Genomic DNA, 12594 nt, shown 5'->3' with positions numbered 1-12594 from the left:
GGAGTTTCACTCTTGTGGCCCAGGCTGGAGTGCAGTGGTGCGATCTTGACTCACTGCAACCTCCACCTCCCGGGTTCAAGCGACTCTCCTGCCTCAGCCTCCCGAGTAGTTGGGATTACAGGCGCCCACTGCCACATCCGGCTAATTTTTGCATTTTTAGTAGAGACAGGGTTTCACCATGTTGGCCAGGTTGATCTCAAACTCCTGACCTCAGGTGATCCTCCTGCCTTGGAAGGAAGGAAGGCAGGCAGGCAGTCCCTGCGTAGTGGCTCACGCCCATAATCCCAGCACTTGGGAGACTGAGGCAGGTGGATTACCTGAGGTCAGGAGTTCAAGACCAGCCTGGTCAACATGGTGAAACCCTGTCTCTACTAAAAATATACAAAAATTAGCCATGCATGGTGGCACATGCCTGTAGTCCCAGCTACTTGGGAGGCTGAAGCAGGAGAATTGCTTGAGCCTGGGAGACGGAGGTTGCAGTGAGCCAAGATCATGCCATTGCACTCCAGCCTGGGTGACAGAGTGAGACTCTGCCTCAGAAAGAAAAGAAAAGAAAATGCTTAATGTCCTGAAAAATGTTCATCTTCACAATATAAATATATATTTAATAAATAGTATAAGCTAAAGGTGCAAAACAGTATAAAGTGTGAGTCCAAAAATGTAGAAAAGTGTATAAGCGTAGGCAAAAAAAAAAACAAAACTGTAAGAAGCAGACATACTACTATATTGGTTTTGGCCCTGGAAATACAGGATATACATGGAAATGATTTCCACTAGTGTCCTCTTTTAGAAATTGAATTGAGACCTGGGTTGAGCTTACCTCAATGCTCTCTGAAACCTTAGGCTTTCTTTGTGACTTCTCTTCCGCAGCTTCAAGCAAACAAGCTCATACCGAGAAAATCATTATGAAGTATGATTGAAACGGTCCTACTGCAGTGGGTTGTCTAAGACTGGAATCCTCCTGCGGGAACTAGAGTACCTAAATTCTACCTAAAATATCAAGAAGACTCTAAAGTGATTGCTTGCGTCAGGGAGGAAAAATGTCTTCTCCACCCTCTTAGATGCTGTTCTTGGGGGGCTGTGAATTAAACTGACAAAAGACAGATTAACAAAAGAAAAGACAAAGTTTATTCACATACTAGGAACCCACAAAGAAAATGGCTTTATCCATAACTAAAGACGGGGATTTACAAGCCTACCTTAATAAGGGTAAGGGAGCAGGGAGGAAAAGGCTTCTACTGGAAGAACAAATGGGTTTATTTAGGAAAGACAAATGTATTTTTAGGAGAACAAAGCAGGAGACAAGATGGTTCATCATCACATTTTTTTGTGGCCTTCTTCATCTTCTTCATCTTCTTCACGGCCATGAAACTCCTCCAGAGAGGGGGCTAGTGGCAGTCTCGCTCCCAGAAGTTTCTGCTTTTAGTCAGATAAGGGAGTATTCAGACAAAGCCTCTTTCTGTTGATTCTCAAATGTCTTCAGCTCAAAATAATTGTTATGCTACTGTGGTATAATTTGGATCCCTTCCCTTGTATAGAAAGGTAATATTTTGAAATATTACTCACTTTTTCCCCCATTTTTCCTGTTAAAGCTTAACCCTTCCTCATTTACCTTTCCAAGTATTCTGAATTCACTGCCTCAGGGAAAATGTGGTACATCTGGAGGTATAAGAATAATTCCCTCTCTCTTTCTCTTTTTTTTTTTAGAGACAGGGTCTCATTCTGTCACTCAGGCTGGAGTGCAGTGGTGCAATCACGGCTCACTACAGTCTCTACCTCCCAGGCTGAAACGATCCTCCCACCCCTACCTCCCAGAGGTGTGCACCACCACACCTGGCTAATTTTTGTATTTTGTTTTTAAAATTGGGGTGGGGGGTTCACTGTGTTGCCCAAGCTGGTCTCGAACGCCTGTCTTGGCCTCCCAAAATGCTGAAATTACAGGCGCGAGCCATAGAGCCCAGGAAAAATTAAGTCTTCTGCTGGCTTTTAAACTTCCAAGGTCTAGGTCTGGTGGGACACAGGAAGGAGCCTGGCAAATAGGATGTGAGGGCTGGCTCTTGGCTCCCAAGACAGAAGACTGAGAGAAAGGGGGTGAATGTGTGTGGAATGCTCTCAACCCCACCCCCAGCATCGGCTGAACCTCAAGGTCGGGGCACAGAATCAGACACCGCTAAGTTTGGGGATCCTTGGGGTGGACCCCAAGATGGAAAAAGACCCCAAAGCAGAAACGGCAGAGTGGTGATGGGGCAGAGGCCTCCCGGGGTCGGCCTGGCCCAGCCTGGACAGAGCAACAAAGGTCTTGGGAGTCCCACGGGGTTTCCCTGAGCCCAGAGGACCACAGGAACAGCAGATGGAACTTCTGGGCCCCAGAGAAGGACATGGGGATTTCAAGGAGGATCACCTGCCCCGGAGAGGCCACTGGGATGAGAACACAGGAAAAACAGCAGCAATAGCCTGGAGCTCTGGATGGGATGAAGCACACGCAACCACAGCATGACGCTGGGGAGAGGCAGGGGCCCTGCGGACTGTGCTCAGATTTGGGAGGGTTCCATGAAGGTGAGCATAGATGTGTGTTTTATTTTGTTTTTTATTTTTATTTATCTTTTATTAAAGACATGCTATTTTGACAAATAGATTTGCTATTTATTTATTTATTTATTTTTGCGACGGAGTTTCGCTCTTGATGCCCAGGCTGGAGTGCAATGGTGTGATCTCAGCTCACTGCAACCTCTGCCTCCGGGGTTCAAGTGATTCTCCTGCCTCAGCCTCCCAAGTAGCTGGGATTACAGGCGTGCAACACCACGCCTAGCTAATTTTTGTATTTTTGGTAGAGACGGGGTTTCACCATGTTGGTCAGGCTGGTCTCAAACTCCTGACCTCAGGTGATCTGCCCACTTCAGCCTCCTAAAGTGCTGGGATTACAGGTGTGAGTCACCGCGCCTGGCCGGTTTTCATTTTAGAAAGATCACACCAAGTGGGAACTCTTGGAGAGAGCCAGGAAAGGACAGAGGGAGACCAAGAGTGAAGTGGTCACAATAACCCAGGAGAGAATAAGAGCGGGATGGGAGAAGTGAGGAGAAATTTCACACAGGAAGAATCAGCAGGTCATGGCGACAAACTGGATGTGAGTGGTGACAGAGACAGAGAAAGGGTCTTTGCTGAGATAGAGAAAGCAGAAAAATAGCAGGTTTAGGAAAGGAATCCAGTGAGTTCAGTTTGGGATACACTGATCTTTGTCTATGGGACAATCTAACCGTTAGCTATCAAGTAGGTAGTTCTCATAAACTAACAGTGCCCACAACCATTGCACAAGGCTGCCCAGGAACATTCCATAATAGCAAACACTCCATATTGCTCTTAAGTTGGTGTGCATGTATGTCTAGATATAGCAGAGATGAAGTAGGATGCTGGTTTTTCATACTGGCAACTGTTGATATTGAATGCTAGAACCACAAATACTTTTGTGAAGATGATTTAATAAATTTTCAAAAATTTAAATATTTCAGCTTTATTAGAATGATTTGGCTTAAATGTTTAATATTTATTAGTTATAACTTGCATTTTTCATCTTTCTTTTTTTTTTTGAGATGGAGTCTTGCTCTATTGCCCAGGCTGGAGTGCAGTGCCGCGATCTCAGCTCACTGCAACCTCTGCCTCCCAGGTTCAAGCGATTCTACTGTCTCAGCCTCCCAAGTGGCTGGGACTACAGGCACGTGCCACCACACCGGCTAATTTTTGTATTTTTTTTAGTAGAGAAGGGGTTTCACCATGTTGGCCAGGCGGGTCTTGAACTCCTGACCTCAAGTGATCCGCCCACCTTGGCCTCCCAAAGTGCTGGGATTACAGGCATGAGCCACCACACCCGGCCGTATTTTTTATCTTAATAGTTTAAAATATTTTCAGAAGATAAAGATTTTTAAAATACTAGAAGAAAAATCACTTCTAAAACATGACAATTTAAAATTAAAAGATTCTACATTTCCTTAATTTGCATATTTTGATGTAAATTTATTGAAAATTTGTATATTTTTATTTATTTTTGATTTTTCTTTTTGGGTTTTTGGAGTTTTTTTGAGACAGGGTCTTGCTCTGTCACCCAGGCTGGACTGCAGTTACATGAACACAGCTCACTGTAGCCTCAACCTCCTGAGATCAAGCCTCCTGAGTAACGGGGACTACAGGCGCATGTCACTACTCCTGACTAATTTTAAATTTTTTGTAGAGGCGGGGGTCTCACTTTGCTGTCCAGGAGGGTCTTGAACTACTGGACTCAGGTGATCCTCTTGACTCGGCCTCCCAAAGTGCTGGGATTACAAGCTTGAGCCACCATGCCTGGCCATGTACATTTCAAAAATAATTACCATAGCCGGCCACGGTGGCTCATGCCTGTAATCCCAGCACTTTGGGAGGCCGAGGCAGGCGGATCATGAGGTCAGGAGATTGAGACCATCCTGGCTAACACACTGAAACCCCATCTCTCCTAAAAATACAAAAAATTAGCCGGGCGTGGTGGTGGGCACCTGTAGTCCCAGCTACTCGGGAGGCTGAGGCAGGAGAATGGCCTGAACCCAGGAGGTGGAGCTTGCAGTGAGCTGAGATCGCGCCACTGCACTCCAGCCTGGGTGACAGAGAGAGACTCTGTCTCAAAAAAAAAATTACCATTTAGTTTTTAATTCTGTAGGTCATTACCGTTACTAGAATATAAATCATGTGAAAATCTTGATTGTAACAATATAATTAGTGGTTTTGCTAATATGAAGGCAAGAAAAATTAGTTTTAGGAAATAAATACATAACAATTTATGAACTACGTGTGTCTTTATTGTATTACTCATTCAAACATCATCAACTCATCAACAGAGGGCCCAGAAATGAAGAAGAATAACAAAATTTTTCTTTGATGTTTTGATATTATACTTTTAAAAATATGTTATGAAGGTATATTTGTCAAAGTAGAAGGGGAGAACTTAAAAAATATTTTGTTAAATTGATTTATAACTTTCCAGACACTTACACTTTTTTTTAAAATAGAGACAGGGTCTTGCTATGTTGCCCAGGCTGGTCTTGAACTCCTGAGCTCAAGTGACTCTCCTACCTCAGCCTCCAAAGTGCTGGGATTACAGGTGCAAGTCACCACACCCGGCCAGACTTATACTCTTGACCTACCAAGGGCAGGCCTGGCTTCACGTGCCCTATACACTATTGGCCAGATGGAGAATTCACTGTGCAGATAGCTTGTACATGGATATTTCCCAAGGTGAGCATTTCCAGAAGCCATTTGTGTGAACATGGGAGTTGCTCCCCGACTCGTACCTGAGATGGTCAAAGATTGTTCCATTCCCCTTTCCTGTCTTTGTTCCAGCATGGGTACATGGCTATGAACAAGGGGCTTCTGGGAAGCTTCCTCACACCTGAGAGAAAGCCATAGAAGGAGATTCTTTTTCTCCTCTGGACATTGCCAAGGCCACCGTGTTGTCCAGCTCCAGGGGTTACCATTCCATGGGCGCTTTTGTGTGTCTGTATGTACATGCACAGCCTGTGTAGCCATGGGCTTTGTTACATCTGGATAGAGCCCTGAAACGCCTGCAGCCAGTCTGAAGAGGAAGCCAGTGTTGAGGAGGGAAGGAAGACACGAAAAGAACCTGAGTTCCTGGCAGGGCGTGGCAGTTCAGCCTGTAATCCCAGCACTTTGGGAGGCCAAGGCGGGTGGCTCACGAGGTCAGGAGTTCCAGACCAGCCCGACCAAGATGGTGAAACCCCATCTCTACTAAAAATACAAAAATTAACCAGGCATGGTGGCGAGCACCTGTAATCCCAGCTACTTGGAAGGCTGAGGCAGGAGAATCACTTGAACATGGGCGGTGGAGGTTGCAGTGAGCCAAGATTATGCCACTACACTCCAACCTGGGCGACGAGGGAAACTCCGTCTCAAAAAAAGAACCTGAGTTCCTGACTTCATTGTGCCATTAACCTTACCACACACGGAGCCCACCCTGTTTCTGTGTCCTTCTTGCTAAAGACAATGTGAGTCAGGGTTTCAATTACATGTCACCAAAATCATCGTAACGCATACATCATCCAAAAAATGCCTTGCAGGACACTGACAAATCTATGCCCTGAAGGCAACCTGTCCAGGTCATATGCACACACAGGTTGCTCTGTAAGTTCATTTCAAGCAAATAAGGGCAAGGCATTCTAGCATGGGAAATGACACTCCAGGGTGTCCTCAGTGAGTATTATTTGTACTTTTACTACACATCTGGTGGAAGTGTAAACTGGTGTGATCTTTTTGAAAAACAATTTGGCATTATGTTTTAAGGATCTTAAAAATGTTCAGACTGTTTGAACCAGTAATTCCACTTCTAGAAAACAGAGACACCAAGGTGTACATATAAGAATATTCATTCATCATTATTTATAACAGCAAAGAATGGTAAATATTTATTTAGTCCAATGAATGGGGACTTGTCATATAAATTATGGTATACCTTGAGGACATAAAATTAAACAGCAGTTGAAAATTGTTTTAAAATAATATGTAATGAGATGAGATTAAGAGAAAAAAGTTGATGAGAACTATATGTACAATGTAATTCCATTTATGTATGTGTGTGAGTGTAATTAAAAAAAGAAAATGATTCTCTGGGTGACAGAAATTCAGTTGATTTCTATTTTCTTATTTATAATTTTGCTTGTTTTCTAATCTTCTGTAATGAACAAGCTTTATAGGAGAAAATAAAGGTTTAAAATTCCAGTTAAGGCTGGGCGCTGTGGCTCCCGCCTGTAATCCCAGCACTTTGGAAGGCCAAGGCGGGCAGATCATGAGGTCAGGAGATCGAGACCATCCTGGCTAACACGGTGAAACCCCGTCTCAACTAAAAATACAAACAATTAGCTGGGCGTGGTGGTGGGCACCTGTAGTCCCAGCTACTCGGGAGACTGAGGCAGGAGAATGGCGTGAACCTGGGAGGCGGAGCTCACAGTGAGCCATGATCACGCTACTGCACTCCAGCCTGGGTGACAGAGCGAGACTCCGCAAAAAAAAGAACGAGATCATGTCTTCTGTGGGAACGTGGATGGAGCTGGAGGCCATTATCCTCAGCAAACTAAAGCAGGAACAGAAAACCAAATTCCACATATTCTCAATTATAAGTGGGAGCTAAATACTTATGAATACCAAGAGAGGAACAACAAACAGTGCTGCCTACTTGAGGCTGGAGGGTGGGAGGAGGGAGCGGGGCAGAAAAGATAACTCTTGGGCACTGGGCTTAATACCTGGGTATTGAAATAAGCTGTACAACAAACCCTCAAGACATGAATTTACCTATGTAACAAACCTTCACATGTACTCCCGAACCTAAAATAAAAGTTAAAAAAAAAATACACACACACTTTAAGATGCTGCTAGTGAGAGAATTTGGAGATTCATAGAGAATGTGAGTTACAGAGCATTCCAGTTGCTTCTCGCTTGCCAGGCATCTTCCTCTTCTCCTTTCTGAGGCCTGCCTTCTCACTTTGCTGTCAGCAGCTCTCTTGGCTCTTGCCCAGCCCCAGCTCTCAGAGTATTTCCTGTAGGTCCACAGCAGCAACTTTCCACAGAGCTGGAATACTCCTTTGTTTTCTTACTATTTTCCCTTGTCAGCAACTCAGTACAATTTGACATACGCATTACATGAATTTGGATGTTTTGTTTTTCTGAGGGATTTTCTTTTTTCTTTTTTTGGTGGGAGGTGGGGGGGAGATGAGGTTTTGCCGTGTTGCCCAGGCTTGTGTTGAACTCGTGGCCTCAAGCTATCCTCCTGCCTCAGCCTCCCAAAGTGTTGGGATTACAGGCATGAGCCACTGGGCCCAGCTCGGTGCTGATTTTTCAGCTTTACATAAACAGTATATGTACATTTTCTTCTGCAATCTGCTTTTCCCACTCAATATGACTTGTGAAATTCATGCGTATGGGTTGCATGTAACTGTAGTTCATCCATTTGTACTGGTGTGTGATATTTTATTATATGAAACTACCATTGGCAACAGACATTCGATTGCTTGCAGGTTTTTGCTATGACATTCTTGTCTCCTGGTGAACACGTGGGCAAGAGTTTTTCTGGGGCACTTCCCTGGGGTGGATTTAGTGTGTCATAGGGATGTGTGCATCATCACATTTACTAAGTAATGATAAAATGTTTCCCGAAGTGGCCTACTTATCCTTTGCGGTTCTCTCACCAGCAGAGCCTAAGTTTAGTTTCTATTGCTCCACATCCTCAGCGACACTTGATACACTCGGACCTTATAAATGTTGCCTCGCTGATGATGTGAAGCGATAGATCACTTTGATTTCAGTGTGCACTGCCCTCCTTCCTAACGAGGCTGAGCGTCTTTACCAGTGTTTACCCCTCCAGGTGGAGCAGTCTGGCATTTCCATTGAACTCAGGTACCTTTCTCTTTGGCTTCCTTCTTTTTCTGACCATTTTCCCTCATGCTTTTCAGGAAGTAGTCTTGGCTCTTAGAGGTGTTTAACATGCCCAATACGCACATTAATTCTCTTGGCAAGAATCTTGCCCTTAACTTGTTTGTTTACAACAATGCCAACAGCATGCTGGGGGACACTGTAGACTCTTCCAGGTTAGCCATGGTGACACTTGTGGGGCATTCCTTTTTGAACAGTACCCATTCCCTTGATGTCTACAATATTGTCTTTTTTTTTTTTTTCTTGAGACAGGGTCTGTGTCACCCAGGCTGGAGTGCTGTGGTGCGATCTCTACTCACTGCAACTTCCACCTCCCAAGCTCAAGTGAACTTCCCACCTCAGCCTCCCGAGTAGCTGGGGCCACAGGTGTGTACCACCACACCGGGTTAATTTTTTTATTTTTGGTAGAGATGGGGTGGGTAGAGACAGGGTTTCGCCATGTTGCCCAGGCTGGTCTCGAACTCCTGGACTCAAGCAATCCGCCCACCTCAGCCTCCCAAAGTTCTGGGATTATAGGCTGAGCCACTGCGCCTGGCCTACAATACCGCCTTTCTTATAGATTCGCATGTAGGTGGCCAAAGGAACAGCTCCACGTTTTCTAAAAGGCCCGGAGAACATAGAGTGTGGCCCTCCTCTATCTATCCTTTTGTGTTTGTCATTTTGGTGAATTACTGGAAGATGACGCCTCCGGCTGATAAAAAGCAATTTCAATGTGTCACTTAAACTTTATGTTCCCACTTTTATTTTTGCCATATTTCTTTCTTGCCAGCCCATCAATGCATTTAAGATTTTTTAAAAATACATTTTATCTAACATTTTTTAGGTATTTCAGTAGGAAGGTCAGCCAGGTTATCTAGGTCCACTTCATACTAAAAATACAAGTTCAACTTCCTTTACTTTTTAGCAACCCACTAATGCATTAAAAAGTGTTTGCCGAACAAGGCAGGCAGCAAATAAAACAAAATTTTTAAAATGATTTTAAAAATTACTGTCATACCACTGGGATCTAGTTATGATTCAGCAGGAGTCGAGTTATCTATTCAACCATACTTTCAGAATCAGAATTTTCTATTATTTTTTAAATGATTACTGTATTTTCTCCTAGATATTTGTTCTGGATCCATTTTTTTTTATTGTTTCTTTCATAATTTACATATTTTCTCCCTTTTGTAAACTTGGAGATTTCCTCAAATTTTTCTTCTAGTTAATATGCATGATTTCTAGTAGAGTCAATTCTGCTTTTTGGTGTTTTTTAACCCCAAATTCTTGTTCTATGGCTGCATCTTTTTCACACCATCTTTCATTTTCCAATAATAATGCTGACTGGAATTGAAGTTCTTTCCTTTTTCCAGCATTAACTGTTTTGTAGGAGCTAATTAGTTCAATTGTGTAGCTTGGACTAACTTACATATGTCCAATGCGTCTTTTCATTATCTGCATATTCACTACTAATTATTGGCATGGGTTGTCTCGGCAATTATTAGTTTTCAATTTCTCTAAGGGAGGTCCTATCCTGTGTAGGGCAGACTGCTAGTTGTCTGTCAAAATCCATTCTCTCCTTCCTCCTGAGTTCCTGCATAATAACAGTCATAGCTGCATACATGGCAGCCCAGCTAGGCTACGTTTCTAAGTCTCTTGCAGTTGGGTGTGAACATGTGATCAAAGCCTTGCCAATGAAATATGAGCAAAACTGATACGTGGCATTTCCAGGTATGGGTCTTAAGACATTGGTCATAGCTCTTTCCCCTGCTTGCCAGCTGGGAGTCCTAAATGACAATGATCTTGCTTCAGCCACACAAATAACAACAGTGCTCTAGGGCAGGCGTCCCCAGCCCCTGGCCACCAATCAGTAGCGATCTGTGGACTGTTTGGAATCGGACTGCAAAGCACGAGGTGAGCGGCAGTCGAGCGAGCAAAGCTTCATCTGTATTTACAGCCGCTCCCCATTGCTCACATGCATTACCACCTGACCTCCGCCTCCTGTCAGATCAGCGGCGGCCTTAGATTCTCATAGGAGTGTGAACCCTATTGTGAACTGCCCATGCGAGGGATCTGGGTTGCACGCTCCTTATGAGAATCTAATGCCTGATGATCTGTCACTGTCTCCCATCATCCCCAGATGGGACCATCTAGTCGCAGGAAAACAAGCTCAGGGCTCCCACTGATTCTACATTATGACGAGTTGTATAATTGTTTAATTACAATGTAATAATAATAGAAATAAAGTGCACAATAAATGTAATGTGCTTGAATCATCCCCAAACCATCCGCACCCCCCTCTGTGGAAAAATTGTCTTCCACAAAGCCCGTCCCTGCTTCCAAAAAGGTTGGGGACCGCTGCTCTAGGGGACAGCAGAGCAATGAGATGGAAGGAATCTGAGACTCTAAGTGACCACATAGAGCAGGACTGACTCCACTGCTCTGGACCATAACCAGGGAAATGAACTTTGTCTAAAAGTCAGTCTATCACTGGGTTTGTTATTAGCCTTCACCCTAACAAACTCCACTTCCAGGACCTTCCCCACTCCTAACCACAACAGCTCTGAGAGTTCTTAGGAGACAAAGTCCCAGGTCAACCCCCCATCTACACCCTGTGAAACCTGAGCTTCAAGAAGGCTACACCCACTTTCTCTGCAAGTGAGTTTTTATGAACTCTTAAAATCTTTCATTCTCCCGCCCCCAGCATATTCCCACGATGATCCTGGGGGAAAAAAGTGGGGACTGCTTGACTGTGGGTTTTCTCTTCCTCCCCAGTCTCCTTGGTGGTCTTCAGATTTTAATGTGGATATAATATATACAGTTTTATTTTGTATTTATTTATTTTTTGAGATGGAGTCTTGCTCCGTCGCCCAGGCTGGAGTGCAGTGGCGCGATCTCAGCTCACTGCAACCTCCACCTCCCAGGTTCAAGGGATTCTCCTGCCTCAGCCTCCCGAGTAGCTTAGATTACAGGCATGTGCCACCACACCTGGCTAATTTTCTGTATTTTTAGTAGAGATGGGATCTTGCCATGTTGGCCAGGCTGGTCTCAAACTTCTGATCTCAGGTGATCCATCTGCCTCGGCCTCCCAAAGTGCTGGGATTACAGGCATGAGCCACCGAGCCCAGCCAATATATACAGTTTTACAAATCAACGTTGTTTTACTCACCTCATAACATGGTTAAGTCCGCATGATGCCTTTTTCGGATTGCGTTTAAAGAGCTGTTTCAGGAAACATTCTCCAGGCTGTGCTTCACGTCAAGAAAAAGGTAGGGCATACTGACTGATGGTGGTAGGCGGGAGTCCAGGAGAATAAGGAGAATGAACTGGGTGTTCACTTTACCGGCTATTAAAAACAGTAGCAAACCATCACCTACCAATGATGATAGTGTGCCATGAATCTGAGAGTTTGGTCAAACCAATGTTACGTATTTAAGGTAAAAAATAGAAAAGCAAACATTTCCATACGTGGGTAAACAGACGGCTGGAAAAGCCCTCAAGCCTGGGGCTGCTCCTGCGCCAGTGCGCCTCCGGTTTCTCCGCTGGTGCATGCCAGAGAGAGGTCCTGTGCGGGGCTGAGGATCAAGCCATCCTGACGCAGCTGAGCAGGGCAACGCACATGTCTGGTCATTCATCTTCATCTTTTCTTCCTTTGCCCGTCCCCTGGGGACTAGAAAGTTACTTAGGTGGAAGTAAAATGCAAACATTAGTACGAAACACTCTATGAATCCACATCCTATCATGTCTATAACTCAGGGTCATATAGAAGGGCCCTGCCTTCTTCTCAGAATCTGGTAAACTCTGTCCCTCAAACACCCACCTCGTACCTGCCAACACCACTTTCAGAATTGTGCCTGCCATCACCACTACCCTGCACCGTGTGCCAGAGCTGAGAGCTGCGTGTGAGTCTCAAGGTAGGATATCCTCTTCCAGTTTGAGTTTGACTGAGTGCTTTTCAGTGTTTGTACCATGAATTCGGGGCCTTTTTAAATTTCATGTCTATGTTATTTTCTTCCCTAGTATTGTTTTTCTTTGTCCATTTTAGTGAGCATTTAAATGGAAGTTTTATAAACATGGTTTAATTTTCTTGCCAGCAGTCTATTTTTTTTTCAATTTCAACTCTGTTTTTTTGTTTTTGTTTTTGTTTTTTTTCTT

The sequence above is a fragment of the Pongo abelii genome, chromosome 19 (assembly GCF_028885655.2).
Source record: "Pongo abelii isolate AG06213 chromosome 19, NHGRI_mPonAbe1-v2.0_pri, whole genome shotgun sequence".
NCBI lineage: Eukaryota > Metazoa > Chordata > Mammalia > Primates > Hominidae > Pongo > Pongo abelii.
This window is presented reverse-complemented; position numbering follows the sequence as displayed.